The sequence below is a fragment of the Desmodus rotundus genome, chromosome 5, assembly GCF_022682495.2.
Source record: "Desmodus rotundus isolate HL8 chromosome 5, HLdesRot8A.1, whole genome shotgun sequence".
Taxonomy (NCBI): domain Eukaryota; kingdom Metazoa; phylum Chordata; class Mammalia; order Chiroptera; family Phyllostomidae; genus Desmodus; species Desmodus rotundus.
Window position 1 is genome coordinate 101393007 of NC_071391.1, and position 18466 is coordinate 101411472.

General features: G+C 39.9%; 1 protein-coding gene and 1 pseudogene across 8 annotated transcripts in view; one reads left to right on the top strand and one right to left on the bottom strand.

Annotated features, from left to right (window-relative positions):
* TSGA10 (testis specific 10) overlaps window positions 1-18466 on the bottom strand; it is a 172378-nt gene that overhangs the window by 41919 nt on the left and 111993 nt on the right. The gene's annotated exons all lie outside the window — the stretch shown is intronic.
* LOC112315161 (small ribosomal subunit protein uS15-like) lies at window positions 2808-3261 on the top strand (annotated as a pseudogene).

Below are 18466 nucleotides of genomic sequence, written 5' to 3' on the forward strand. Positions count from 1 at the left end.
TACAGCACCCATTTCTGATAAAAACACTCAGCAAAGTGGGAATAAAGGGAGCCGTCCTCAACATAATAAAGGCCATATATGAGAGACCTACAGCCAACATCACACTCAACGGACAAAAACTTAAGAGCTTTCCCATTAAGATCAGGAACAACACAAGGATGCCCTCTCTCACCACTCCTATTCAACATAGTATTGGAAGTCCTAGCCACAGCAATCAGACAAGATAAAGCAATAAAAGGCATCCAAATTGGTAAGGAGGAAATGAAACTATCACTGTTTGCAGATGACATGATAGTGTACATGGAAAACCCTATAGACTCCACCAAAAAACTACTCGACCTAATAAATGAATTTGGCAAAACAGCTGGATACAGAGTCAATACCCAGAAATCAAAGGCATTCCTGTACACCAGCAACGAAACTGCAGAAACAGAAATCAGGAAAAAAATCCCATTCGATATAGCAACAAGAAAAATAAAGTACCTAGGAATAAACCTAACCAAGGAGGTAAAAGACCTGTACTCAGAAAACTACACAACACTGAAGAAAGAAATTAAGGAAGATACAAACAAATGGAAGCATGTACCATGTTCATGGATTGGAAGAATTAACATCATCAAAATGGCCATACTACCCAAAGCAATTTATAGATTCAATGCAATCCCTATTAGAGTACCCATGACATATTTCACAGATATAGAACAAACATTTCAGAAATTCATATGGAACCATAAACGACCCCAAATAGCTGCAGCAATTTTGAGAAAGAAGAACAAAGCAGGAGGGATCACAATACCTGATATCAAACTGTCTTACAAGGCCACGGTAATCAAAACAGCCTGGTACTGGCATAAAAACAGGCACATAGACCAATGGAACAGAACAGAGAGCCCAGAAATAAACTCAAGTCTATACAGTCAATTAATATTTGACAAAGGAGGCAGGAGCATAAAATGGAGCAAAAACAGCCTCTTCAACAGATGGTGTTGGGGGATCTGGACAGCTACGTGCAAAAAAATGAAACTCGATCACCAACTTACGCCATACACGAGAATAAACTCAAGATGGATAAAAGACTTAAATATAAGCCGTAACACCATAAAAGTCCTTGAGGAAAACACTGGCAGGAAAATCTCAGACATTCCACGCAGCAACATCCTCACAGACACATCCCCTAAAGCAAGGGACATAAAGGAAAGAATAAACAAATGGGACCTCATCAAAATAAAAAGCTTTTGCATGGCTAAAGAAAACAGTACCAAATTACAAAGAGAACCAACAGTATGGGAAAACTTATTTGCTAATGATACCTCAGACAAGGGCCTGATCTCCAAAATATACAAAGAACTCACACGACTCCACTCCAGGAAGACAAACAACACCAATTAAAAAATGGGCAAAGGACTTGAACAGACACTTCTCCAAGGAAGACATACAGAGGGCCCAGAGACATATGAAAAGATGCTCAACATCACTAGCCATCAGACAGATGCAAATCAAAACCACAATGAGGTATCATCTCACACCAGTCAGAGTGGCCAACATAAACAAATCCACAAACAAATGTTGGAGAGGATGCGGAGAAAAGGGAACCCTAGTGCACTGTTGTTGTGAATGCAGACTGGTGAGGCCACTGTGGAAAACACTATGGAATTTCCTCAGAAAACTAAAAATGGAACTGCCCTTTGACCCAGCAATTCTGCTGGGATTATACCCTAAGAACACTGAAACACCAATCCAAAAGAACCTGTGCACCCCAATGTTCATAGCAGCACAATTTACAATAGCCAAGTACTGGAAGCAACCGAAGTGCCCATCAGCAAACGAGTGGATCCAAAAACTATGGCATATTTACACAATGGAATTCTATGCAGCAGAGAGAAAGAAGGAGCTTATACCCTTTGCAACAGCATGGATGAAACTGGAGAGCATTATGCTAAGTGAAATAAGCCAGGAGGTGAGGGACAAATACCATATGATCTCACCTTTAACTGGAACATAATCAATAGAAGAAAAAAGCAAACAAAATATAACCAGAGACATTGAAGTTAAGAACAATCTAACAATAGCCTGGACGGGGGGAGGGGGGGTGGGGGCGGGGACAGTGGGAAGAGGTGATTACAGGAACTACTATAAAGGACACATGGACAAAACCAAGGGGGAGGGTGGAGGTGGGGGAGAGAGGTGGGTTCACCTGGGGTGGGGTGGAGGGATGGGGAGAAAAGGCATACAACTGTAATTGAATAACAATAAAAATTAAAAAAAAAAAAAGACATGGTACATATACATAATGGAATACTATTCAGCCATTAAAAATGAGGGAATCCTCCCTGGCTGGTGTGGCTCAGTGGACTGAGTGCCAGCCTTCAAACCAAAGGGTGGCTGGTTTGATTCCCAATCAAGGCATATGCCTGGGTTGCAGGCCAGCTCCCCAGCAAGGGACGCGCAAGAGGCAACCACAGATTGACGTTTCTCTCCCCCTCTTTCTCCCTTCCTTACCCTATCTCTAAAAATAAGTAAATAAAATCTTTTTAAATAATAAGGAAATCCTATCATTTCCAACAACATGGATGAACTGTGAAGGTACTATCCTAAATGGAATAAGTCAGAGAAAGACAATTACTATATGATTTCACTTATATGTGGAATCTAAAAACAAATATAAAAAACCCCCCAAAACTCACAGAAAAAGAGAACAGAGGCAAAAGGTGGGAGGAGGGGGAAGGTGGTGCAAAGGTACAAACTTACAAACTTCCAGGTATAACAGAAATAAAAACTTCACTTTTTGTTCTCTGTCCTCCACCATCATGGGTCGCATGTATGCTCCCAGGAAGAGCCTATCCTAGTCCCCTCTGCCCTACCACTGGAGCATCCCCAGCTGGCTGACACTGACATCTGACAACGTGAAGGCACAGATCTACAAACTGGCCAACAAGGGCCTGACACCCACACAAATCAGTGTGATCCTGAGAGACTCACATGTTGTTGCACAAGTATGTTTTGTGACAGGCAATAAAATCTTGAGCATGGTCAATTCCAAAGGACTTGCACCTAATCTTCCTGAGGATCTCTACCATTTAATTAAGAAAGCTATTGCTGTTTGAAAACATGTTGAGAGGACCAGAAAGGATAAGGATTCTAAATTCTGTCTGATTCTGATCAAGAGCTGTATTCACTAAACGAATCGTCCCTCTCAATTGGAAATATGAGACATCCACATTCAAATGTCTGTACTCAAGCAATAAACCATCGTTTAACTAGAAAAAAAGAACAGCTGGCCAAGATGGAGGCATAGGTAGATACACTTTGCCTGCTCGCACAACCAGAAGAAGGACAACAAATTTAAAAATGACAAACTGGAACTACCAGAAAAATCTAATTGTATGGAAGTCTGACAACCAAGGAGTTAAAGAAGAAACATTCATCCACACCAGTAGGAGGGGCCAAGAGGACTCACAGCAAGGCAGTGCCTGGAGGACTGAGGAGGGCAGTGCCTGGTGGACACGGCAGTCCCACATTTGCATGCAGATAAACTGAGAGGAATATCTAGGGAGTGAGACAGATGGAGCAACGAAGGGTTCCAGCGTGGGGAAATAAAGCCTCAAAACCTCTAACTGAAAAGACCTGTGGAGGTTGCAGTGGCAAGAGATATTCCCAGATTCCCAGGAGAGTTCATTGGACAGACCCACAGGGTCCTAGAATGTACATAAACCCACCCACCCCAGAATCAGCACCAGAAGGGCCCAATTTGCTTATGGGTACCAGAGGAAGTGACTGATAGCAGGCTGAGAGTTGAGCAAGCGACAGTGTTCCCTCTAAGACCCCTCCCCTACATACAGCACCACAACCACATAATCAAGGTGGGTTGCCCCACCCTGGCAAATACCTAAAGCTCCACCCCTCACTACTCAATAGGCATGCCCAGATTAAAAAAAAAAAAAATGGCCCAAATGAAAGAACAGATCGAAGGTCCAGAAAAAAAAAATCCAACTAAACAATGAAGAGATAGCCAACCTATCAGATGCACAGTTCAAAAGACTGGTAATCAGGATGTTCACAGAGTTGGTTGAGTATGGTGGCTAAATAGAGGAAGAAGAGAAGGTCATAAAAAGTGAAATAAAGGAAAATGCCCAGGGAACCAACAGTGATGGGAAGGAAACCGGGACTCAAATCAACAGTTTGGAGAAGGAAGAAATAAACATTCAACCAGAGCAGGATGAAGAAATAAGAAGTCAAAAAAATGAGAAGAGGCTTAAGAACCTCTGGGACAACTTTAAACATCTGAATCACAGGGGTGCTAGAAGGAGAAGAGGAAGAGCAAGAAATTGAAGATTTATTTGAACAAATAATGACGGAGAACTTCCCCAATCTGGCAAAGGAAATAGACTTCCAGGAAGTCCAGGAAGCTCAGAGAGTCCTAAAGAAGGTGGACCCAAGGAAGCACACACCAACCATATCATAATTAAATTACCCAAGATTAAAGATAAGGAAAGAATCTTAAAAGCAGCAAGACAAAAGGAGACAGTTACCTACAAAGAAGTTCCCGTAAGACTAGCAGCTGATTTCTCAAAACAAACCTTACAGACAAGGAGGGGCTGGAAAGAAGTATTCAAGTCATCAAAGGCAAGGACCTCCATCCAAGATGACTCTATCCAGCAAAGCTCTCATTTAGAATGGAAGGGCAGATAAAGTGCTTGCCAGATAAGGTCAAGTTAAAGGAGTTCATCATCACCAAGTCCTTATTATATGAAATGTTAAAGGGACTTAACTAAGAAAAAGAAGATAAAAAATATGAACAGTAAAATGACAACAAACACAACTATCAACAACCAAACCTAAAAAAACTAAAATGAAGTAAACAAACAACTAGAACAAGAACAGAATCACAGAAATGGAGATCACATGGAGGGTTATTAGCAGGGAGGTGGAGGGGGGAGAATGGATGAAAAGATACAAGGAATAAGAAGCATAAATGGTAGGTACAAAATAGACAAAGGGAGGTTAAGAATAGTATAGGAAATGGCCAAAGAACTTGTATGTACAACCATGGACATGAACCAAGCAAGGGGTTGGGGGATGGTGGTGAAAGTGGAGGGGTACAGGGTGGAGGGCAATAAAGGGGGGTAAATGGGACAACTGTAACAGCATAATTGATAAAAATCTATTTTACAAAAGAAAAAGAGAAAGAAAAACTAGGTATGTAATGTACAACATGATGACTATAGCTGGAGGGCATTGTTGTAAACAATAAAACAAACAGTAAGAAACTAGTGGAGCTTAACAGTGGAGTGAGGTCAGGAAGAAAGTTGCAAAGGCCCTGTCATCCCAGGATAACGGTAAACATTCATAAGGAAATCATCAACAAATGAAAACACAACCTACTGATTGGGAGAAGATATTAACTAATGATACATTGCAACCTCTTATCCCTTATGCAATGTATCATTAGTTAATATTTTCTCCCAATCAGTAGGTTGTATATAAAACTAATTCATACAACTTAACACCAAAAAACAATCCAATTTAAAAAAAGGACAAAGGGCTTGAATAGGCATTTCTCTGAAAAGGACACACAGATGACCAATAGACATATGAATAGATGTTCAATAACACTAATAATCAGAGAAATACAAATTAAAGCCACAATGAGATATCACCTCACACCTGTCAGAGTGGCTATTATTAATAAATCAACAAACAATAAGTGGTAGCAAGGACATGGAGAAAAGGGAACCCTTGTGAACTATTGGTAGAACTGCCAATTGTTTCAGCCGCGATAAAAAGGAGTGTGGATGTTCCTCAAAAAATTAAAAATGTAACTACCATATGACCCAGCAAACCCACTTCTGTGTATTTATCTGAAGAAATCCAAAACATTAATTTAAAAAGATATGTGCACCCCTATATTTATTGCAGCATCATTTACAATAGCCAAGTTATGGAAGCAGCCTAAGTATCCATCAATAGGTGAAAAGATAAAGATGCCATGCATATCTACAATGGAATATTACTCAGCCATAAAAAAGGATGAAATTATGCCATTTGAAAAAACATGGATGGACCCAGTGGGTATTATGCTAAATGAAATAAATCAGAGAGAAAGAAAAATATCATACGATTTCACTTACATGTGAAATCTAAAAATAAATGAACAAAACAGAAACAAACTCATAGATACAGACAAAAAAATGATGGTTGCTAGATGAGCAGGGTGTTGAGGAGATGTGTGAAAAAGGTGAAGGGATTAAGAAGTACAAGAAGTACAAATTGCCAGTTATAAAAATAGTTCAAGGATGTAAAGTTTAACATAAGAAATATAGTCAATAATATTGTAGTAAGTATGTACAACGTCAGAAGGGTACTAGAATTGTGGAGATCACTTTGTAAGGTATATAAATGTCTAATAACTGTGTTGTACATCTGAAACTAATATAATATTGTATGTCAAGTGTAATCAAAAAATAAATTAAAAAATGAACCTTGACCATCTTATATCATTCACAAATATTAATTCAAAATGTATCATAGATCTAAATATGAGAAGTACAATATTTCTAGGAGAAACAGAAGAAAGTCTGTGCACCTTGGTATATGCAAAGATTTATTAGATGGAACAAAGGAATACAAACTATAAAAGAAAACTGATAAAATGAACTTTATCAAAAATTTCAAACTTGTACTCTTAAAAAGACTTCATTAAGAAAACAAAAAGGCCGTGAAGAGGCTTTTCATTTTGATGAAATCCTGTTTGCTTATTCTTTCCTTTATGATCCTTGCTCTAGGGAACACATCAGTGAAAACACAGCTGTGTGGAATATCTGAGATTTTTCTTCTTATGTTCTCCTCTAGAACTTTGATGGCATGAAGATATATAGTTAAGTCTTTTATTCATCCTGAGTTTATTTTTGTATATGGTATAAGTTCGAGATTGAGTTTCATTTTTTTGCATGTAGCTGTCCAGATCTCCTGACACCATTTGTTGAAGAGGCTATTATTACTCCATTTTAAGCTTCTGCCCCCTTTATCAAATATTAATTGACCATAGTCTTGGGTTTATTTCTGGGCTCTCTATTCTGTTCCATTGGTCTATGTGTCTGTTCTTATGTCAATAACAGACTGTTTTGAATACCATGGGCTTTGTAATATAGTTTGATGTCAGGTATTGTGATCTCTCCTGCTTTGTTCTTCTTTCTCAAAACTGCTGCAGCTACTTGGGGTTGTTTATAGTTCTATATAAATTTTTGAAATGCTTTTTCTATATCTGTGAAATATGTCATTGATATTTTAATAGGGATTGCATTGAATCTATAAATTGCTTTGGGCAGTGGACATTTTGCTGATGTAATTCTTCCAACTGATGAACATGGTATCTGCTTCCATTTGTTTGTGTCTTCCTTAATTTTTTTCTTCAGTGTTGTGTAGTTTTCTGAGTACAGGTCTTTGACCTCCTTGGTTAGGTTTATTCCTAGGGACTTTATTTTTCTTGTTGCTATATCAAGTGGGATTTTTTCCCTGACTTCTGTTTCTGATGTTTTATTGTTGGTGTACAAGAATGCCTTTGATTTCTGAGTATTGACTTTGTATCCCACTGGTTTACCAAACTCACTTATTAGGTCGAGTAGTTTGTGGTAGAGTCTATAAGGTTTTCTATGTACACGATCATATCATCTGCAAACAGCAACAATTTTACTTCCTTCTTTTCAATTTGGGTGCCTTTTATTTCTTTTTCTTGTCTGATTGCTGTGGCTAGGACTTCCAACTATGTTGAATAGAAGTGGTGAGAGCGGACATCCTTGCCTTGTTCCTGATTTTAGTGGGAGAGGTTTTAGTTTGAGAGATGGGAAGATGGCGGTGAGATAGGTGGGAGTAGAGTCCACTTCCCCCTGCACACGGATGAAACACTGAAGAACAAAACGAACAGCCAACAGTACCCCAGTGTTTATGAAGAAAGGAGACCAAATAGTATAGAGGAGACTGAAAAAACAGATGGTAAGGGGGTTGCTTCAGGACCTAAAGGTCCCTAGGACCAGTGCAGGGACCAGGGTGAGTGCAGCCGAAGGCCTGGTGCCCGCTCGGCCTGCCGCAGGACTCATGGGAAAGAGCCAGGTTAATGGCTCTCTCTCCTACCAAACAAGGCTTGAGCAGCACCGAGAGAGAAGTGGTTGCTTGATAAGGACAAAGTGGTAAACCCATGGAGACTGTGGGCACTAGCTGGGGAGAGTTGGGCTGTGTTGATCCCTCACTCAGACAGTCCCTGGTATAGGTGGAGAGGTGGGCTGTGTGAGAGAACAGGCCCTTCCCTGTATGAAGTGGCAGGATTGAGCAGGAGGATTTTCTCAAAAAGAAAAAGTGAAAAAAAAAGAGACACTCGGGAGCAGTTTGGGGAATTCTCCTGCAGCAGCAGCTCCAGCCTCCTCTCTACTAGGCCACCTGGTGCTCCTGCAGGAGTGTGGAAGGCATCAAGCCCAAAACTGAGGCACTGGGGAGAGTGCATACCTCAGAGGGATCTAAGACCATATCCAAGGCACCAGAGAGAGTGTGCACCACCAAAGACCCCACGCACACACCCATAGTCCCAAGGAGGGTGCGTGCCTGAACCTGTGGGACTTGTGGGACCAGGGGCTGCTAGAGAGCTGAGCTGGAGGCTGGCTGAGTGCTGGTCAGAATGGAGAAGAGCTAAACTAAGCCCCCTGAGTCTCCTACAGTCAAACAGACTAGCAAAACTGCCTTGGCCAGTTTGAAGCCAGCAGGAAACATTTTTTTTTAGTAATTCCTTATTATTATTATTTTTTACTATTTTTTTCTTTCAACACCTTCTTCCTCTTTCCTTCTTTCTTGTTCTATTCCTTCTTTCTTTCCCTTTGTATCTCTTCTTCCTTCATTCTTCTTCTTTTTTTTTAATTCCCTCAAGTGAGACAACAAAACCTGGAACTGTGAAAATAACAGTTGGACCCAAAGAGGGGGCATCCCAACAGCTGAGACAGTGAAACAAATTTCACTTTGCTACTCCAGAGAACTTGCAAGTTATTGTATACTTGTATTATTATTCTTTTCATTATTCCTACATCACTCATCTTACTAGTATTTTTGTATTTCTCTTCTTTCTGATTAGTCTTCTTTGCTTGACTGGTTAATTTGCAGTTTGCCTGGTTTCCCCTTGTTCTCTCTTTCATAGTGTATAGTTAATTAACTGTCTTTCACTTCACTTGTGTTCCATTAGCACACAACTCTAGGACCTATACTCCCTATTCTAGTTATCCAGATCACATAGATTCTGTCATATGATTGTTGCTCCATTACTATTGTAAATAATAGCTGTTCCATAAATTTGTAAAAACTACACAGAACCCCTCCCAGACCTCAGCCCATTTCACTGTTTCCTGAACTTTATTACTGGTGTGGTTAACTCTATTCTCTCACACATTACACCTATTTTCTACACTTTACTCTTACTTTACCTCATAATCTGACCTCCCACAAGCTCACACCTTTCTAGATCAAACTCACAATCATTCCCCCCACACCCCACCCCCTCAACAAGAGTCTTATCTTCTTTCCACCCTTTCTAAAAAGTGGCTAGGTGAGTGAATTATCACGGCTAACACTATACATATCCAAAGGATCAACTATCTCTTCTCAAAGGGCTGGTACTTTAAATATCATAGAATACACTCCTGCTTTCTTAAACCATTTCGCCTTGCCCTCCAACCTATCACAAAAAAAGAGTAGGTAGAAGTTGTGAACACCAGGATACCTCCTGGAAGAGGAAACCCACCAACAAAGGAACCACCAACAGATAAGAACAGAAGAAGGTGAAGGAGGGAGTGGAAGTCACACTAACTCAACCCAGAACATATCTGGAAATACAATTAAATAGTGGAGAAATTACTCAGAACAAACAACTGAACAAGAGCAAGAGAAAAGCCTCAAAACCTTGTACATACAGAAAAACCACCTCCAACACAACCTGTCCATACCTGCACAACAGAAAACAAAATGTGGTAGAAAAACTGACCATTCAGATAACCAGCTGGTGGGAAGGACCCACCAAAGAAACACCCAACAACAACCAAAAACCAAAGACATACACAGAACCAACATAAACCACACCCCAAATCACTAAGCTCAGCAGATCAAAGAGACTGTACCACTGAATCTCACAGGTATTCTACCACAGAAGTTCAGACCATAAACCCAGGGGGTCAGAACAGAGCAACTTAAGAAGCAGAGGCTAACAGGAAGAGTCTCACAAACAATGGAAAAACAAAGAAACAATCCCCAAATGAAAGGAAAGGAGGAAGTCTCAGAAACAATGATAAATGAAAAAGAGGCAAGTCAACTATCAGATATTTAGTTCAAAGCATTGATTATAAGGAAGCTTAATGAGCTCACAGAGCATTACCAAAAACTACAGGGAAACTACAAAGAACTCACTGCAAATTATATCAACATGAAAAAGGAAATAGAAACTATTGACAAGGGCCAAGAGGAAATGAAGAATACAACTTCTGAACTGAAGAACACAGTAAAAGGAATCAAAAGGAGGCTCAATAAAGCAGAGGATCGGATCAGTGAACTGGAGGACAAGGTAGAAAAAAACACCCAGAAGGAGCAAGAAAAGGAAAGGAGGCTCAGAAAGAATGAAAGGGGTTAAGGGAAATGCAGAACATGAAACGTAATAATATCCGTATAATAGGGATACCAGAAAGAGAAGAGGAGGACCAAGGGATAGAAAACCTGATTGAAAAAGTAATGAGGGAAAATTTCCCTAATTTGAAGAGAAAAAGTCACACAAATACAGGAAACACAAAGAGTCCCAATCAAGAAGAAACCAAAGAGGCCCACTTCAAGACACATCATAATTAAAATGGCAAAATTCCAAGACAAAGAGAGAATCTTAAAAGCAGCAAGGGAGAAACAGGAAGTAACATACAAAGGAGCCCCAATAAGGTTAGCAGCTGACTTCTCAATGGAAACGCTCCAAGCCAGAAGAGAATGGCAAAAAATATTCCAAGTAATGAGAACCAGTGGCCTGCAACCAAGACTACTTTACCCAGCAAGGCTCTCAATCAAGATAGAAGGCCAAATAAGAAGCTCCTCAGACAAAAGAAGTCTAAAAGAATACACCTCCACCAAACCAGCTCTGCAAGACATGCTAAATGAACTGCTTTAAGGAAACAAAGGAAAAGAGAGAGAGAGAGAGAGGAACACAGGTACGAACAAATGGCAATGACTAACCACCTATCAATAATAACCTTAAATGAAAATGGATTAATGTTCCAATCAAAAGACATAGAATAGCTGAATGGATAAGAAAGTATGACCCACACATATACTGCCTACAAGAGACCCACCTCAGGACAAAAGACCTACACAGACTGAAAGTAAAGGGCTTGAAACAAATTTTCCAAGAAAATGGACAGGGAAAAAAAAGCAGGGGTAGCAATACTCATATCAGACAAAATAGACTTCAAAAAAAAAAAAGGGGGCCATAAAGAGAGACCCAGAAGGTCATTTCATAATATGCAAAGGAAGAATCCACCAAGAGGACATAAACATTGTAAATATATATGCACCCAACATAGGAGCACCCAAATACATAAAGAAAGTTTTGAAGGACTTCAAGAAAGATATTGACAGCAACACAGTTATAGTAGGGGATTTGAACAACCCACTGTCAAAGATGGACAGATCTTCCAAACAAAATATCAACAAAGATACTGTGGCACTGAACAATGCCCTAGATGAAATGGACTTAACTAATATATACAGACCCTTTCACCCCAAACAAGCAAAATACACATTCTTTTCAAATGCACATGGAACATTTTCAAAGATAGACCACATGATAGGACACAAAACAAGCCTCAACAAGTTCATGAAAATTGAAATCATATCAAGCATTTTCTCAGACCACAAGGGAGTGACACTAGAAACAAACCTCAAGGAAAAAACTCCAAAACACTAAAAAACATGGAGACTGAATAGCATGCTATTAAACAATGAATGGGTCTAGAAGGAGATCAAAGGGGAAATCAAAAAGTTTCTGGAAACAAACAAAAATAAACTCACAATAACCCAAAACCTATGGGGCATAGCAAAGGCAGTCCTGAGAGGGAGTTCATAGCGATACAGGCCTACCTAAAAAGAACAGAAACATTTCAAATAAACAACCTAACCCTACATCTACCAGAACTCGAGGAATAACAACAAAGACAACCCAGAGCAAGTACAAGGAAGGAAATAATCAAGATCAGAGCAGAATTAAATGACATAGAGACTAAAAGCACAATTGTAAAGATCAACGAATCCAGGAGCTGGTTCTTTGAAAAGATAAACAAAATCGACAAGCCCATAAGCAGGCTCATCAAGAAAAAAAGGAGCATCCAAATAAACACAATCAGAAATGAAAGAGGAGAGACTACAACTGATACCACAGAAACACAAAGGATTGTAAGAAATTACTATGAAGAACTATATGCCAAGAAATGTGAAAACCTAGATGAAATGGACAAATTTCTAGAAAAATATAACCTTCCAAAACTCAATGAGGAAGAAGCAGAAAGACTGAACAGACCAATAACAACTGATGAAATTGAAACAGTAATCAAAAAGCTTCCAACACACAAAAGGGCTGGAGCAGATGGTTTCACAGGAGAATTCTACAGAGCATTTAAGGGAGAACTAACCCCCATCCTCCAAAGATTATTTCAAAAAATTCAAGAAGATGGAAGGCTCCCAAACTCATTTTGTGAGGCCAACATCATCCTAATCCCAAAAACAGATAAAGACATAACAAAGAAAGAAAACTTCGGGCCAATATTGCTGATGAACATAGACACTAAACCCCTCAACAAAATATTGGCAAACCACATCCAGCAATACATTTAAAAGATCATACACCATGACCAAATAGGATTCATCCCAAGGATGCAAGGATGGTACAATATTCACAAATCATTAACATAATACACCACATAAACAAAAGCAAAGACAAAACCACATGATCATATCCATAGAAGAAGAAAAATCATTTGATAAGGTATAGCACCCACTTATGATAAAAACACTCAGCAAAGTGGGAATAGAGGGAGCATTCCTCAACATAATAAAGGCCATATATGAAAGACCTACAGCCAACATCATACTCAATGGACAAAAACTTAGAGCTTTCCCACTAAGATCAGGAACAAGACAAGGATGCCCTCTCTAACCACTCCTATTCAACATAGTATTGGAAGTCCTACCCACAGCAATCAGACAAGAAAAAGAAATAAAAGGCATCCAAACTGGAAAGGAGAGAGCAAAACTGTCACTGTTTGCAGATGACGTGATAGTATAAATAGAAAATCCTATAGACTCCACCAAAAAACTATTCAACCTAATAAGTGAATTTGGCAAAACAGCGGGATACAAAGTTAATATTCAGAAATCAAAGGCATTTTTGCACACCAACAATGAAATATCAGAAACAGAAATCAGGAAAAAAAATCCCATTTGATATAGCAACAAGAAAAATAAAGCACCTAGGAATAAACCTAACCAAGGGGGTTAAAGACCTATACTCAGAAAACTACACAACACTGAAGAAAGAAATCAAGGAAGACACAAACAAATGGAAGCATGTACCATGTTCATGGATTGGAAGAATTAACATCATCAAAACGGTCATACTACCCAAAGCAATTTATAGATTCAATGCAATCCCTATTAGAGTACCCATGACATATTTCACAGATATAGAACAAACATTTCAGAAACTTATGCGGAACCATAAATGACCCCAAATAGCTGCTGCAATTTTGAGAAAGAAGAACAAAGAAGGAGGGATCACAATACCCGATATCAAACTGTATTACAAGGACACTGTAATCAAATTAGCCTGTTACAGGCATAAATATAGACCATTGGGATTGATCAGAGCTTCCAGCCAAGATGGAGGCGTAGGTGGACACACTGTGCCTCCTCCCACAACCAAAAGAAGGACAACAACAATTTAAAAACAAAAAACAACCAGAAATGACAGAAAATCAAACCGTATGGAAGTCCAACAATCAAGGAGATAAAGAAGAAACATTCACCAGACCTGTAGGAGGGCTGGAGATGGGCAGCCAGGGCTGAGAGGACTCACAGCAAGGCCCAGCAAGGTGGCAGATTGTGGAACGGGGCAGGCCTGGCTGCACCTAGCAGAACCCACAAGGTGGAGGCTGACAGACCCTGTGGCCCCACATTCGTAAATAGATAAACCAGGAGGAACAGCAGAGGGAGAGAAGCAGACCTCACAACCCAGGGCTCCAGCTCCAGGAAATAAAGCCTCAAACCTCTGATTGAAAAGCCCTGTGGGGGTTGAAGCAGCAGCAGGAGAAACTCCCAGTCTCACAAGAGAGTGCGTTGGAGAGACCCACAGGGGCCTACAGTGTGCACAAGCCCACCCACTCGGGAATCAGCACCAGAGGGGCCCAATTTGATTGTGGGTAGCAGAGGCAGTGACTGAAATCTGGCAGAGAGTGGAGCAAGCGCCACTGCTCCCTCTCGGCCCCTCCCCCATGACAGCGTCACAGCGCAGCTACACTGGTTACCCTGCCCTTGTGAACACGTAGGGCTCCACCACTTACTACACAACAGGCATGCCAAGACAAAAAAAAAAAAAAAAAAAAATGGCCAAAAATGAAAGAACAGATCAAAGCTCCAGAAATAATACAGCTAAGCAACGAAGAGATAGCCAATCTGTCAGATGTACAGGTCAAAAGACTGGTAATCAGCATGCTCACATTGGTTGAATTGGTTGAATTTGGTCGCAAATTAGATGAAAAAATGAAGGCTATGCTAAGAGAAACAAAGGAAAATGTCCAGGGAACCAATAGTGATGGGAAGAAAACTGGGACTCAAATCAACACTGTGGACCAGAAGGAGGAAAGAAACATTCAACCAGAAAACAATGAAGAAACAAGAACTCAAAACATGAGGAGAGGCTTAGGAACCTCCAGGACATCTTTAAACGTTCCAACAACTGAATCATAGGGGTGCCAGAAGGAGAAGAGGAAGATCAAGAAATTGAAAACTTATTTGAACAAATAATGAAGGAGAACTTCCCCAATCTGGCAAAGGAAATAGACTTCCAAGAAGTCCAGGAGCCCAGGGAGTCCCAAAGAAGTTGGACCCAAGGAAGAACACACCAAGGCACATCATAATTACACTACCCAAGATTAAAAATAAGGAGAGACTCTTAGAAGCGCAAGAGAAAAGGACACAGTTACCTACAAAGGAGTTCCCATAAGACTGTCAGCTGATTTCTCAAAAGAGACCTTACAGGCAAGAAGGGACTGGAGAGAAGTATTCCAAGTCATCAAAGGCAAGGACCTACATCCAAGATTGCTCTATCCAGCAAAGCTCTCATTTAGAATGGAAGGGCAGATAAAGTGCTTGCCAGATAAGGTCAAGTTAAAGGAGTTCATCATCACCAAGCCCTTATTATGTGAAATCTTAAAGGGATTTATCTAAGAAAAAGAAGATAAAAATATGAACAGTAAAAATGACAGCAAACTCACGGTTGTTAACAACCACACCTAAAACAAAAACAAAAGCAAACTAAGCAAACAACTAGAACAGGAACAGAACTACAGAAATGGAGATCACCTGGAGGGTTATCAACAGGGGAGAGAGGGGGAAATGGTACAGGGAATAAGTAGCATAAATGGTAGGTAGAAAATAGACAGGGGGAGGGTAAGAATAGTATAGGAAATGTAGAAGCCAAAGAACTTATAAGTATGACCCATGGACATGAGCTAAAGGGGGGGAATGTGGGTGGGAGGGGGTGGGCAGGAGGGAGTTGAGTGAAGGGGGGGAAATGGGACAACTGTAATAGCATAATCAATAAATATATTTTAAAAAATAATTAAAAAATAGTCCAACTAAACAGAATAGAGAGCCCAGAAATAAACCCAAGTCTCTATGGTGAATTAATATTTGACAAAGGAGGCAGGAGCATAAAAAGGAGTAAAAATAGCCTCTTCCCCAAATGGTGCTGGGAGATCTGGACAGCTACATGCAAAAAAATGAAACTCAATCACCAACTTACACCATACACAAAAATAAGTTCAATGTGGATAAAAGACTTAAATAAAATTTGTGACACCATAAACGTCCTAGAGAAGAACATTGCCAGAAAAATCTCAGACATTCCATGCAGCAACATCCTCCCAGACACATCCCCTAAAGCAAGGGACATAAAGGAAAGAATAAACAAATGGGACCCCATCAAATTAAAAAGCTTCTGCATGGTTAAAGAAAACAGTATAAAATGAAGAGAACCAACAGTATGGGAAAACATATTTGCTAATGATACCTCAGACAAGGGCCTGATCTCCAAAATATATAAAGAACTCACACACCTCCACTCCAGGAAGACAAACAACCCATTTAAAAAATGGGCAAAGGACTTGAACAGACAATTCTCCAAGGAAGATATACAGAGGGCCCAGAGACATATGAAAAGATGCTCAACATCACTAGCCATCAGAGAGATGCAAATCAAAACCACAATGAGGTACCATCTCACATGAGTCAGAGTGGCCAACATAAACAGATCAACAAACAAATGTTGGAGAGGATGCAGAGAAAAGGGAACCCTAGTACAGTGTTGGTGGGAATGCAGACTGGTGTGGCCACTGTGGAAAACAGTATGGAGTTTCCTCAGAAGACTAAAAATGGAACTGCCTTTTGACCCAACAATTCCACTGCTGGGATTAGACTCTAAGAGCACTGAAACACCAATCCAAAAGAACCTATACACCCCAATGTTCACAGCAGCACAATTTACAATAGCCAAGTGCTGGAAGCAACCTAAGTGCCCATCAGCAAATGAGTGGATCAAAAAACTGTGCTACATTACATAATGGAATTCTACGCATCAGAGAGAAAGAAGGAGCTCCTACCCTTGGCAACAGCATGGATGCAACTGGAGAGCATTATGCTAAGTGAAATAAGCCAGGCAGTGAGGGATAAATACCATATGATCTCATCTTTAACTGGAACATAATCAACAAAAGAAAAAAGCAAACAAAATATAACCAAAGACATTGAAGTTAAGAACTATCTGACAATAGCCAGAGGGGACGGGGTAAGGGACAGTGGGGAGAAAGGTTTTCAGGAACTACTATAAAGGACACATGGACAAAACCAAGGGGGAGGGTGGAAGCTAGGGAGGGAGGTCGGTTTGGCTGGAGTGGGGTAGAGGGGTGGGGAGCAAATGCAGACAACTGTAATTGAACAATAAAATAATTTTAAAAATAATAATTGAACAAAAACCTTTTAGTTGGAATAAAAACATTACAAAAAATAAATCATTTATAAAAATCTCAGAAAAGAACAATAAAAAGAAAAGAAAAAGGGAAGTCTATAACTAGAAGAAAATATTTAAAAGTACACATCTGGCAAAGGAACATCTAGAGTAATCAAAAAATTCTCACAATTTAATAAAAAGAACCCTAATAAAAATATAGGCCACAGATGTGGATATTTCACAAAGGAAGATATATTAGTGTTCATACATATAATCACAGAATGTTGAAAGCTGCACAACATCATTAGTCATTAGAGCTATAGCATTAGAAATATACAGGTCGTTTTAGCCACTTAGGGACCATGAGGCACACCAGACCCCTCTTCTACCTGGGCTCTTCCAGAAGACTCTGAGACTCTTGCAGGCATGTTCTTCCCTAAGTATCCCAGTTGATGGGCACCTTGGGTTTCCATTAACCTGTGAAAGGTTAATGGAACCTCACCCATAACTGGGTGTTGAATTGATTTGAATATAAAATATGAGGTCTGTCCAAAGGTATCCAGCCATGTAATATGAAAATAGAGACATTTATTAAAGAAGATACAAGACATAAGAAACATTGTACATTGGACAATGACGCCTCAGTGCCCTTCAAAATAGGTAACTTGGGACCTCTTACAGTTCTCCCAATTGCTATCAGCTCTGTGTCGTATTTTCCTGAATCTCATTGAGAGTCTGAAATCTCTTTCCTTTCAAAGGTGATTTTAGTTTTGGGAAAAGACAGAAGTCTCAGGGCACCAAATCTGGGCTGTAGGGGGTCTGAGTCACCTGGGTGATTTGATATTTCACCAAAAAACTCTCCACGAGATGTGATCCTTGAGCCAGTGTGTTGTGATGAAGCTGTCAATCACCAGTTGCCCATACCTGCAGTTTTCTGAATCTTCTCAATGGTCTCTATAGAGGACTGTTCAAACTTAACACAAAATTTGATGCACATTTGTGGCTCTACTCACTCAGTCATTTTGAATGTAACAGCCACGTAGTACATATTCTCAATCAAAAGTGTCTACTGCTCCCACTGACTAGTACAGTGAAGTTGTCATTGTTCACGCATGCACATTCCAGTCCATTCTCCTTTGCTGCCAGGTTACATTGATGTTGCTCAAACCATTATTTTGTTTGGTT